The 14,836-nt window shown below is 32.8% G+C and overlaps 1 protein-coding gene across 1 annotated transcript in view; it reads left to right on the forward strand.

Moving 5' to 3' along the window:
* LOC129231516 (uncharacterized) overlaps nt 1–14,836 on the forward strand; it is a 75,719-nt gene that overhangs the window by 42,969 nt on the left and 17,914 nt on the right. The window lies entirely within an intron of this gene.

Below are 14,836 nucleotides of genomic sequence, written 5' to 3' on the forward strand. Positions count from 1 at the left end.
GATATATATATATATATCTAACCCTAAGCAAGCAGCACCGACATTCTGAGCCTCTGCAGCTGTCAGAACTGCTGCATTCTTCAGCATCTGTCAGAGCTACAGTTTGAAGGAGCGGAGACGGCATACTTGATAACTTTGAATTTTTTTTCCTGGAAACGACTTGAAATTTTAGGAGTATATTTTTGAAATGTTTAACCACAAAATGAAACAAAAAAGAGAAAAAAAATCACTTTTTTGAAACTGCACCCCCCCCCCCCTTCCCCTTAATCACCAAAACTTTCTTGTTTTGTGAAGAAAAGTGAAAAACATTTTTACAACAAATAGTTTCCAAGAAAGAATAAATATAAGAATAAGTAAACCAACAAGACCATATTGGTGAATGAATTTAAATTCTGCTGAAATGATATAGATTTAAAATTTTGTTTATAGGTACATAATAAAAATATTTGCCTCTGTTAAAAACTGAGCCAACTAATCACTGCAAAGAGTCTTTTAAATTTTTTACTTTGGGCAGTATAGTAGCAGGCAGGGGCGGCAAGTAGGGGAGGCGAGAAGGAGCGGTTGCTCCCCCAAATTTTTCGCGAAGAATAATGAAAAATGGGTAAATTCAATTTAGATAACTTAGAAAATCATTTGCCTGCATTTTCAGAACAGAAAAATTTCAGAAAAAAAAAATCCCTGACAGAGAATAATTGTTTGCCGTAACCAAAGAACTCTTCATATGGGCAAAAAAATTTCAAAATATTTTTAAATTGTGTGCTTTATGTTATGATGGTGAATCTTGTATGAGATGCATGTACAGATTGAGACTGCGCAATTTTTACTCGTGAACTCTATATATGTGTCATTTTACATAACTTTTTATGCTCATATTATAACTTAATGTTTATCTGGGAAGTGATCATTGATTCTTTGAACTAGAAACACATTTTAGCAACTCTGTGTATTATATATGTTTTCATAGAAACTTTTTGTAAAGATATGCTATTTTTGAAAAACATGTCACATCAAAAAAAAACTTTCATATCAACAAATATATTTTGAGGCTCTTTACTTGACACTCTCTGAGTAACACAAGATGGTATTCAAGAGTAAAATCTGTAAAAGCCCCCCTATAAGCATTACTGGAATTGACCTTTTCAGTGATAGTAAATCTGATGTCATTTTAATATGTATGACTTTGTTTGAATTTTTGTTTTCTTTATTTATACTGCAAATCGTTTTTGAACGGTGCTACAATCCATCATAAAAATTTCAATCCGCTAATGTTAATTTTTGGGTTGACATTCGAAACTCTTAGTAATTTTTGCTCCCATTCATACTTGAACCATGTGTGGAACTTTGTGACAGAACTTTCCATAACAGTTTTTACAGTTTGCCAATGTAGAAAAGGCAACAAAACTGACATGAGATTGTCGTCAAAATATTAAATCAATGTTTTGAATAAAATGAACAATTCAGTTTTTCTGGAAATTGAGGCAGGGTTTGAAGAGATATATATTATCATTGGTCTTAAGTTCAATAGTATGTAGGTCGGTTATACAAAACGAAAAAGAAAATATTTCACTTAAAAGATATTTATAGCATGAGGGAATAAGAATTGTTTTGTGAATTGCGACTATACTTTTTAATGACGCAAAATAAATGCTAGCCCAATTTAAAAAGGTTTCTTGGTTATTTTAAAGAGAGGAATTAGAAGGAAATCATAACTTTCTTGCTTCCATTATTTTTTGACTGGTTCAATTAGGTCAGTCATTTGAAAGATGCCTTTTTTGAATAAATTGAAAATCCAATGTAATTTAAGCACAAATTAATGCAAAAATACAGCATATAGTATACCTGCCAAGCCTTCGGGATTTCCCGGAAGTTTTACGGATTTTTATGTCTTTTTCCGGTTATGAGCAAAATCTTCCGGATTTTTCACGTTTTGTAGGAAAAAAATTGTATCTCGCCAATTTTGGCGCTAACGATTCTTTTGTGGAACGTTTTAGGCCAAGTAGCCAAGGAAAGGTTGCCGTAGGAGAATGGCACGAGAAGTGAGGTAAGATTATGACGTTACGGAGTGATACAGCGCATGACTTCATCGGGATCCAATCAAAGCAAGCGTCGCGCCTGGCAACTGGGGGCACAATTTCGGCGCCGGTTATCTTCTCGTTCTCTCAGTTCGAGCTGTTTGTGTTTTGATCTGTTTTTAAAATGAGTACCAAATGTTATTTCCAAACTTTTAAAGAGAGCAATAAAAGTAATATTTACTAAACGAAAGTAAGTTCAATTGATATGAAATTCATAACTAATATATTGTTAAATGTAAAGAGGATAGGGGTCCTGTTTGATTTTATTTTGCGTTAAAATCTTGTGGATAAAAATAAAAAAATCTTCCGGATTTTTTTCTCGGAGGTTGGCAGGTATGAATTATAGCTATTTCAATGCTACAATGGAGCCTCTTCATCAGTGCAAAAGACTCAGCACACAAGCAGTGGGACAAGGACGTAGCCAAGGGGTGGTTCCATGTGGTCCGGACCCCCCCCCCCCTTCCCGAAAGACCCCTCTCCTTTTTTCTCAGTTGTTGCATCTCGCATCAACAAAATTTTTCTGAAAGATAATGATTTTATAAAACGCAGCATTCTCTCCCCTTAAATATTCCCAGTAATCGGCAATTTTCTCAGCGCTTGAGTCAATTCAGAACACGAGAACCTCGTGCAACAACTGCAGGTTCCCAATTTTCGTCTGCTTTTTGCTGTGTCACCTACTCCGTCCGAAACGGGGAAATGTCCCTTTCGACTTTCAAACCAGCTGGGTCCTGTGACCTTGAAATTCAGCCCCTCTCCTTGGTCCATCAAATTGCCATTGGCAAAGTAAAAACAAGCATTTATTGCCACTTCCGCCGTATCCCACAGTCTCATTGGCGTGGTTTTCTTTATTTCTTGCTCTTTTCTTTTTGGATTTTCGTAGATTTCGTAGACGCATGTTGTACGAAAGACAGCCAAAGTGAGGTGCGTTCCTGGTGAATCAGTAATTGAATTCCGATTCTTTTCTGTTTTAACACGCAGTTTTTATCTACGTCATACTTATAGGAAACATATCTTGAACAAAAAAATTGTATGCAAAAGAAAATTAAGTTTACCCAAACTAGGTAAGTCGTAGTGCTCCCTTATAAAGTTTTCTTGATAATACGAGCAATTTTACGTGTTAATGTGTTTTTTCCATTCAAAAACTAATTTTAGATTCTAAGCCAGCAGCGAAAAAACAAATTCTACACATTTCGTGTGTTTGAGGATGAGAAAAATAATTATTATTTTTTTTTTTTTTTTCATTTTAACTCTATATTTTTGGCATGGTTCATTTCAGATTCATTTTATATTTTGATAAAAATTTTATTTGAACTTTTAGATTACTTTTAACATCTCTCTCTTTTCTGAGTAACAAATTACGTAGATTTTTTACTGATGTCCCCCCCCCCCCCGCAATATTTAAGCATGATCATGGAACATATTAAATGCCAAAAAAAAATCGTGTTTGAAGGTAAAATAAATAAAATAAATGAATAAATAAAACTTGATGTAACAAACTTTTTACGGTATAAAAATTTTATAGAAAAATTAAATTGAAAATTACTTGAATATTTTACTGTGATCAGTTTATGAAATTACAAGTTCGGCCATATTAACGCATGTAATAAGTAATTTATTAGAAATTATTACTTTTAAATCTTACTGAATAGTGATTCTATGATCCCAAAAGAAAAACAGTTTTTAATTGGCGAAAAAAAAATCTTATTCGATGTTGTTCCATAAAACATATTTGTATTTGCATCATTGGAACACATTTTCTGATTGTTATTCACTGGCTTTGTACTAAGGAGTTATTTAATTAGCATCTATGCATCCATCTTTAGTAAATTGTGAAGGTGGCATTAAACGTAACAAAAAACAGGCATGTGCATTTAACTATAAATTACTAGGTGAAAATTACCGCTATTTACTGCGTTACAAGCAAAGAAACAAAAAAGGTGAATACGAGGTAAATGTTTTTGAGCTTTTCTTTTATATATTGCCTTTTTTTTAAACACTTATTTTCTTCAAGCTAAAGATATTTACTATTTCTTGCAATAGAGTGTTTTGCTAACATCGTATTGAAGAAAAAAAATCATTACCTGCGTCGTAAAATATGATATGTATTGTTGTTAAAATTAACAACATGTTGTTAAAATAAAATTACACAGATGCTTAATTTAATTCATTAGGTATACATTCCATTAATCGTCATGTAAAAGATCCCTTAGGTCGTTTGACTGTGAATACTCTTGACAAAATTAAATTCCTTTTGCAGTTTCGCATCGAAGAGAGCTCAGGTGTCTCCATCTGGTGGAAACTGGGCATCAAATTTTCCTGTGACATTTACATCCGCGCCTTAATGGTGGCATATCGTTGGTTCGCACTTGTTCCGCAAAAGGCTAAAGCCTCTAACACAGCCCCGTTAGAAAGAAAAAAATAATGATAAAATACGCCTTTTCCGATATTTAAAATTTTTTCGAACAGCTTTCACCATTTGAGGAATAGCGACTTCACTTGAGAACACCATTTATTTCTTGCTCCTCTTTTTTTTCACCTAACTGAAATCACTGTGTCAGTTGGCTGAAGAAAGAAAAAAAATATATATATATAAAAAATGGTTGCAACAAAGGAAGCCTCCGTCCCTCAAAGAGTTAATAGTTTGTTCATGCTTTTAATTGATGATTAGGAATGATAATTAGAAAACGGATAAGATTGGAAATATCATTCAACTTCGTGTTATCAAAAGAATATTATAAATGTAAATAAATAAAAACTAATTCAAGCTTTTTAAATGAAACCTTGTTAATATTTTCGTTGAGAGAGTTGTGGGATTTTGCCTGAAATGTTGTTCAAATTGGACAGAGTTACGTTATGTAACATTCGCATAGTTATACATTCGACTCTATAGATATAGATTTATTTATCCTCATATAAATAATGCCGATGATCGAGTAACCCGCTTGTTTCAACAATGAATTCGCACCACGGCATGATATGTAATTCGATAATATGTTTTGGTAATGTTTAACATGCAAGGAAAGGCTTTATTGTGACAAGGCTGAACTCGATCCGGTAACTTGAACAGTTTTACTGGTAAGACTGAGTCATATCAGAGGAATGAAGAAACGAAAACAATGAACGCTATCTACTGGAGTTTAGGGTTAATCCACTGGTGTTAGAGTTAAAATTTCAACTATCAAAATATCACCAAATTGGCAATTGCTTCGTTCAAATGAAGAAGAGTTGATGCAATTTTCACACATCATGCCTTGACGGGTGACTTTCTAGTTTTCAAATAAAATAGCATAAGTACAAATGTACATATTTTGTTGAAATATATTACAAAGCTTTAATATTTTATTAAATTATCGCATGCATTTTCCAAGTAATTTCTAGAACAGTTTTCGCTTTCCGTTTTTCTTTTATTGTGCCCTTTTTATTAATAGAAAATATATCACTTATTTTCAGGAGGATAGAGGTTCACCCATATTTGGTTTCTTTGTATGTGATAACTTTCAGTTTAATGTTAATTTACAAACTGACAATAATTAATTTACCACTTAACATAAACCTTTTGTTAACTAATTTTAACTAATGACTCTATTAATTTGAATTATTTAATTAATTTTAGTTAATTATCATATTTTAATGATCAGTTTTTATTGGATTTATCTTAGTCTTGTGTAATTATCAGCTACTAATTCTGCTGTAGTTTGCCTCCTCTTTTGAAGTTCGTGCAACTTTGGACCCCCCCCCTTAACAAAGTTCTAGCTACGTGCCTGAGTGGGAGAACTGAACGTCAACCACTTTTGACTTTTGTGTTTCGGGAGGCTAGAGAGCAATGAAGCAAGCAAGACCTTCATCATCAGCTGTACTGGCAATAAAGCAAATCACTGGATATACAGGGTGTCTCAAAAGGTCGTTTACAAACTTAACATGCTGGTCTGTCATATCATGATGAACAAGATTTACATAGGAACATGTGTTCGCAAACGCAATGCTGGCGCACTCCATGCACACAAAGTCAGACACTAACGGATGCACAACATGTCACATATCTATTATATTATACAAAGACGGTTTTATACAACATTTTAGTCTTTTAGGAAAGCTTAAAGCAGTTGCTAAAATTTGAGTCCTGCCAGCTCTCATAATCACGTTGCAACGACAACGCAGCGATCAGAGAAATCTTGTCAGAATGGATCGTTATTACGACGGTCGGTATTTCGTTCGTTGCGACGGTGTCTGACAGTTAAAGGCAGCAAATTTCAACAACAGCTATAAGCCTTCCTTGAAAACTAAAATGTTGTGTAAAATCGTCTTTGTGTAATAAATATGCGACATGTTCTGCATCCGTTAGTGCCTGACTTGGTGTGCGTAGTGCGCCAGCATTGGGCTTGCGAACGTATGTTACTATGTAAATCTTGTTCATCATGATATGGCAGACCAGCATGTTAAGTTTGTAAACGACCTTTTGGGACACCCTGTATATTAAATATATAGTTACAAAATTTTCTGTTCTCCTGATTCCAAAAATAGCAGATTAAAACTTTACTAAAAATAAAAGCTAGTACCGAGATATTTTCTGAGATAACTTATTGCAAAATAAATCTAAAGCTTTGGTCATAAAAATTTTAATTGGGGGGGTTCTTAACGAACCTAATTATTTTTGACATTAAACAGTTTTATTATCACTTCTTGCTAACCTATATGTATTTCTACCGTACTGAGGAAATTCATGTTCAAGGAACTCGACCCCCCAAACGAAATGCTGAAATGCCGCCGCTGGTGGCAGGAACTGGTACTTTAATATTTTTTGGGTTGTGCATTAAACAGGTTTTCCTGATTTTGACCTGGAGGGGAAAAAAACTTTTTTTTTTTTTGTTTAAACCACTTATTATGTCATTTGGTTTTTGTTTTCACATATATTAAGGTGCTAATCTATAGCAGCAGAAATCTAAAATATGATGTTTAATGAATGCAGAATTTAGTTCTGTTTTACAAATACACATCAAGATTGATAGAAAAAAAACATTAATAAGGCATGAAAAGTGGCAAATTATTGCACCCAAATGTTTTTTACAAGGAAGCTATTTTCAGTGTTAAAGACATCAGCTTAGGTGAAGGGTCATCCAACAAAAACGTGAGGGTTTTGGTAGAAATGATTTGCAGGTTTTGTGTATATATTAGTGATGTGGCGGATCGTCAAAAAAGTAGATCCGCGGTTACGGATCCCGATCATTAGTGTCAAGATCCGCGGATACGGATCTCAATTATTATTTTTTTTACCCAATTCAACTATTCAAGTGTTTAATTTGTTACGGAAGGTGTTTTTGCTTCTTCAAAAAATGTCATCTGTGGCGAAAATATGATCAAGATTATGATTTATTCTGTAAAGAAATCTTTGTTAAAATTGAGGGGGAGTTGGAAGGAATGGGTCAACGCTGCATTAATGCTTAAATAGAATGTGATAAATTATTTCTAGCTTGCTCAGTTGATGTAGGATACTGGAGCAAGAGCGCAAAGCTGCTACTGGACAGGTTTGAAATATTTTTCGCATTTAATTTCAACATAAATGTAGCGCTGACCCATTCCACCCAACTTACTCCGACCGACAGAATAACAGAGCCGGGAACACCTTTAAAACAGTAAATAGAGAATTTAGTCTCACTTTTTTTGAAGAATGGCGAGAAAAACCAAAATGAGGAATAACAGAAACCCCAAATCAATAACAGAAACTAATATTAAACTAAAAATTAAAAAAAAAAAAAAACATGTCGACCTGATATTGAGATGGATTTTGCGGGTTAGAACACACATTGTTAACAAATATGAACTGACAGCGGATAGAAATTTTAAATCATTGAGCTTTTCTCCTTATCCGACTTTGAAATAGCTACTGATTACGAGTATAAAGGCTTTGGATTGCATTTAAAATTTCCTTAATACGATATAGCTTTTACTGTATATAACTTGGAAGTTCCAAACAAATATCAAACGCAGAAAACTTAGTTCTTTGAATTTGGGGCCAATATTTTTAACATTCAGGTAAGTTTTTATTACCATAATTCTGAAATACGTTAAGTCGGTTTTTATTAATATTTCCGGTAATTCAAGTTCTGCAAAAACGAGACCAAACTAAGAACACTTTCGATCAAGTCACCTTTTGAACGAAAAAAGAACTATCAAAATCGGTTCATCTGTTTAGGAGCTGCGATGCCACAAATAGACACATTGATACACTTTTAAAACTTATTACCCATTTCTTTTTGGAACAGGGGGTACAAATTGGTTTCTGAAATGATACCTAATAATTTAAATAGGGAATAAAACCTAATTTAAACGGGATTTAAGAGTCTTTTATTCAAATATTTAAGAATTTTTCGAATAGAAAAGATCCGTCAAAAAAGTAGCGGATAACGGATACGGATACAGATCTTTATTTTCCCTCGGATATCTACGGATACGGATATCCGGAACATCACTAGTATATATTCCTGATAAAGTGGTTATAAAATGATCATTTTTACTAAATGATAGATTGGATATAAAAGATCATTTTTTGATATTAATGATGAATTAAATATTTTAAAGCGTTTTGTAAAGAAAAATGCAAGAAAACCATATTAACGTATAGTGGAAAATTATCAATCAAATGTGTACTTCAATTAGTTGGAATTCTTATTCCCAATTAAAAATTCAATTATCAATAAATTCATAAAAAAACAATTCAATTCTGTGAAAACTAACCATCTTTTTTTATTTTACTTTGATATCACATTGTTATAAAATACTAAACTAAACCATCAATAACAAAAAAACATAAGAACCAATATTATATATATATATATATATATATATATATATATATATATATGTATGTATATATTCGTAATTGGGTTAATGCATTCAGATTTGATTTTGGATATTTTTATTTATGTATTACTGTATCTGTCGGTTAGCATCGGAATACGACGATTCCTATGCATTCAATTTGGATCAGATATGTGGGAACGGCTATTTTTTTCTATCGACGGAAACGGTTATTGAAACTGCTCACACTATTGAGGCATTGTTAAAGATCACTGGATTGCAGTAAATTCTTTTAGTCCATCGGTGTTCACGACAGGATTAAAAATATACAGTTCACTGGCTATGGAGATTTTTGCGGTCAATAAAATTCTTGGAATGTTGATGAATCTGCAGGTTCCATGGCTTCTGGAGCAACTTCGAACGGGTATTAAAACTTGATGAATTTGCGACGATAAGTAAAAATTCACATCTTGATAAAATGCTCTTGATTAATATAAGTAGTTTTCCATTTAAAAAAGAAATAGTTCATATAATCAGGATGATTAAAGATTTTGAAGAAACTTATGCCGTTTTTTCCCACGAGGCTGGAAAAGCACATAACGCACACGCACCCACATCATGCTTGTTCTATACGAGGAGTGCACTGAACTTTTTCCAGATAAATCACAAAAACGAAAATGGCACACCGACGCTACCATCTCAATATCCAATCACATCGTTGCGTTTCAAAAGTGAGCATATGACTCCAAATTTATTTTTTTCAAATTTAGGTGAGCAATTGTGGCTCGTGTTGGTGCTGCCCTCTGTCTGTACACAACAATAATATTGTAAAATTCCAAAAACAAAAATGTTAAAGTCTGATTTTTTAACAATTCCTTTTATAATTTTACTTTCAGCAAACTTATTGTTTTATTACTTAAATTGACATTTGTTAGCTTGTTAAAATGTATAGAGATCATTATTATGAAGAATATAGCACATGATTTATAAAAGCGAAAAAAGATCGGCTTTTTTTTTTCAAAAAAGACTAAAAAAGACCGGCTTTAAAAAAAAAAAAAAAAGCCGGCTGGCCTGGCCTTTAAAAAAAAAAAAAAAAAAAAGCCGTTTTTTTGCAGCCCTGTCCAAGAAGGATAGATTAACTTAATGATTACATTGAATAACTCAACTAATTTACTGAATAGCTGTTTAAAAAATTAACTTAATGGATGCATCTATTAGATTTTGTTGTGCATTTTATTTGACTATTCATATTAGAGCTTAACATTAATCTCATTTCGAACCTTTTCGTTTCTTATTTTAACATTACATAATAAAGCATAAAAGGCTTCCAATATAGCATATAAGCCTTTAGTTTTCATTAAGTTGATGAAACAAATTTGTTTTTCATATTTGACAAGAACTTCTCTTAACTAATCAGTACCATATAAGGCTTAGAATACAGCAGATGTAGAAATGAATGTATGAAAGATGAGAGGAGGAGAGAACCTGCTTAGGGGCCCTCAAATCTCTTCAGAATTCGCTAGAACGTGATGAGGGGTCAAAAATGGGAGAGGTTCTAAAGAAAGAGGGTTGAAATTGATTTAGAAACACAAAATATTGTAAAAAATTGTGATTAAAAAAAATCATAAAATTTTTAGAGACTAGGGTCTGGTGGGGGAAAGTGGTCAATGGGGTAAAGTGGTCATAATTCAAATAAATGGCTATAGCTTGGAAATTAATGTTCGAATAAATGTGAAAATTTTATTTTAGAGTAGTGCATTTATAAACTATATTTTGAATACAAAATTTTACAACTAGCAAAATTTAATTTGGTAAAAAAAAATATTTTGTGTAAATATGAAAATTCTTAAAATCTAAACACCTTTTTTAACTTCCTTGGGAAATTTTGTTTGTTAGAATTATGAACAGCTTGACTGCACAGGAAGCTTCCTACATGTCTCAAGAACTCTTACTCATTAGCAGTTAGCTGAATCTATTTTGAATAATTTGTTAGAGCAATTTAAGCAAGATGGGGTAAAGTGGTCATAATATTAGGCTTAACGAATATTGTTCTTCTAAAGTCACTAAATCTTTAAGTATAAGGCAGATATAAATTAAATATTAATTTCCCTTAATATGTATTGTTTTTATAATAAACAGGGTTAAATATACGAGTATATGCGTATGTATATGCATATACACGTGCAGGCACGTATATATACGTATTCACATAAATACACCAATAAACACGTATTTGGGTACCTGCAAGTATTTGTTATCTATACAGATATACATTCGACTATACACGTATATTCCCGTTTATATACTCGTATATATACGAACAATTATATACTCAGGGAGACATGTATATACGCGTACGTACTCGAGTAGACACTTGCATACAAGCATATGATATACATGTATACAGGGTGAGTCTAAACTCTTGGTCAAATTATTAAAAGGTGTTAGACGGGAGGATAAGAAGCAAGAATCGTAAGAAACATCCAGAATCAAACTCAAGGCTGACGCGCTACATGCACGCAAAGCGAGAAACTGATGGATGCAAAACATGTCACAAATTTATTACACAAAGACAATTTTACACAACATTTTAGATTTCAAGAAAACTTTAAAGTTATTGATGAAACTTGCGGCCGGCAGCTGTAATATATGCATTGCAATCACTCTGTTGCAATTACGAGACTTTTGAAAAACTTTCATCAGTCGCTGCACCTGCATTACGATGCGTGTATTAGAACTACTACAGGCCGTAACTTTTAACAACTACTCTAAATATGTCTTAAAAACTAAAATGTTGAGTAAAATCATCTTTGTGTAACAAATTTGTGACCTGTTTTGCTAACGTCAGTTTCTGACCTTTTGTGCATGTAGCGCGTCAGCGACCATAAGTTCCTTATGCTTCTTTGCTTCTTATCCTCCCCTTTCACACCACTTAGATTTTGCAAAAAATCTTGGATTCATTCTGTAAGCATACATGTATATTAGCGGATATACTCGTGGATATACGTTGATACATGTACTGGTGCACGTAAATGCACATATATACGTCTAACAGGTATATAATCGTGTTTCCACGTAAACATACGAATATACTCGTGCTTTCATATATATTTACATGAGTAGACACGTACAAACACGCACTGGATATATCCACGAATTAACTCTTGTATACTCGTATAAGTATGTATGTACACTTATTATATGCGTATATACGTCGACTGTACACGTATATACTTAGGTATGCAAGCATATACTCGAGATACAAGCGCAAAACACACATATGATGTTCTTTTCTATGCTTTACTCGCATATACACGTGATACGTATATACTCGTGTAGACACGTATACACTCCTATAGGTAATCACGTATACATGCGTGAGTATATACGTGTACACGTATATACTTGAGTAGGCATGTGCATGCATCTGATGTATACATGTATCTATTCATATATGAACATGTTTACTCATGTCTACACGACACGTATAGTAGACTAGTGTATACCCGTATATATTCGTACATATACTTGTAACTATAAAAATAATCGAAATATACAAAAATTATGGTTATTTGTAACGGTTTTGCAGTTTTTTTAAACTATGACCACTTTACCCCATGCTATGACCACTTTCCCCCATCCCATGGGGTAAAGTGGTCATAAATACAAAGGGAAATGAAAGTGTTATAAAACTACTTAAATTTAATACTTTTTTCCTGAAATGCAATGTACCATGTTCTTTAATAATGCAATGTAAAATAACAACAAAAAAAGTTGAAGTGTTTAAAGACTTTATTGTTTTTATTATCCACCTAAGTTGAAAACCTACGATTTTATGACCACTTTACCCCACCAGACCCTATATTTCGAAAACTATTGGGTCTAAGGAAATGGCTCTGGATTCATATTGTAGCAAATTTAGTCTACTTTAAAAATATTAATTGAAGGTATTATTGAAAAACTAGTCGTTAAAATCGCCAAAAACTACAGAAAAGGACGAAGTGTCACAGTTTTTTTTGGTTTTTAACTAGGTTGCGTTCGGCGCTCAAGGTCACAAACTTGGATTATTTAATAGACCAATATCATAAACAACCCAGCAAAAATTCGGTGAGGTTCCAACTGGCCCAAACTGTCAAACACATCAAGATAAGCTTGTCACGTGGCGAACTCCTCCCTCCTAATAAAGAGATCTGAAAGTCTGAGCCACTCCATCGCCATCTTTGCCCACTGTCTAAAATAAACTGTTTTGGCGATCCCTAAATATCGATAAATGCCAATACATGGTGGAAGGATTGCTTGCCGTGGAGGTAGGAATACAAGAGGGAACACCCTGTGTTATCTACTCCTACTGTCGAGGGGTGGTGAGAAAAGGGGGAAAAGACTCGTATTACTATGGCGAAAATTTCCCGTGTTTTACTTTTCTCGCTCAAATTGATAATGAAAGTATTTATTGCCTACATAGGAAACAAAAAAAAAAATAATGCACAACACAATTATATTTTAAGCTTAAAATTTCCAAACTATAAACTAATTACATAATTAATATCTTAAGTGAATTAAAATTATTTTAGTGACAAATAAATGATCAACTGATTATAAATGCTATTTTTTTTTTTTTTTTCAATATAACACAATGATTTTCCCATAGAGAAGTTTACAAAATTATCGAAATTACCAAAACTTTGCAGTCTATGTCCAGATTATAAAATTAGATTACAGCACAATGAAAAAAAGCAGCTAGAAATCAAAAAGGATAAATAAAGGAAAAACATAAATGAAAAACTTATTTTGATGAAGTACCCGAATGAGGATAAAAATAAAATAAAACTAACAAACTTTAGATTAGTCTTTAAAAAAGCAATCCCGTGTAAATAAATGTTAAATAGCATAAAATTCTAAACAACTTATGAAAACCTATCCACCCAGTTTCTTTGAATTTTGATGATTCATTCTTTCTTTCTTTATTATTATTATTATTTTAGAGATACACGGAATACTTGGTATTCGGTATACTGTATATCGGCGGACAAACCGATTATTTGTTTGGCAGAGTAGGGGAATGTGGGGCAAAGTGAAATGGTTAAGCTGACTGAGCTTTTCAAAATGAACAAATTGGAAATTTGTTTTGAAAATTACAGTACATGAAAGAACATTGTATTTTATAATAAAATGTGCATTGAAATAGTATTTTTCATTTTCGGCGGTGAATTTTCGCTTTCAAAAAAAAAAAAAAAAGTGGAAAAATTTCGCTTTATTTCTTCATGGGGCAAAGTGAAAAATGAAATAAGTTTGAAATAAAATATTTTCTATTTAATTATAAAAAACTATTTTTGATCAAAGGAATCAGTAAATAAAAGGTTGAATGAATAAATGAAAAGATGCTGAAAGAAATAAACGAATAATTAATTAAATTAATTAATTAATGTATGGGGACCAGTGGCGTAGCTACAGTGTTTGCCGCCCGGGGCGGTTCCTCAAATTGCCGCCCTTTCGTTGTGAAATAGCTAATACACAAAACTGTCAAACGTGTTTAAATTAAAACTAGAAATTTAACTGAAGAAAAAATAAGACCTTCGTTATTCTCTAAATACTTTCAAAAGAAAAAAGAGGGGGGGAGGAGGATTAGGGCCCACACTTGGAGAAAATTGCTAGATTTAAGTCAAAAACCGAAATTTTAGTAAAGTTATTAGAAAGAGCGCGTTTGGTTTACTCCCGATTTTTTTCAAAATTAGTCTCTTTTAGTGTTTCTTTGTTGACGCTAGGGGATCGGTGGGCAACGAAAGGAAATTTTACGACAGTTTAAAATGCAGCTTAGGCTACGTAGAAGAAGTCAAGGAAATCGGGAATGGTCGGATTCTCAATGCGAAAATTTTAAGCTCTGAAATATGCAATTTTTAGGTTATCTTCGGCAACGCAATTGCATGTGTACTCTTATTACGCAGTTGTAGGTGTTAGGGGAGAGATAAGCG

This window comes from Uloborus diversus, chromosome 10 (assembly GCF_026930045.1).
Source record: "Uloborus diversus isolate 005 chromosome 10, Udiv.v.3.1, whole genome shotgun sequence".
Lineage (NCBI taxonomy): Eukaryota > Metazoa > Arthropoda > Arachnida > Araneae > Uloboridae > Uloborus > Uloborus diversus.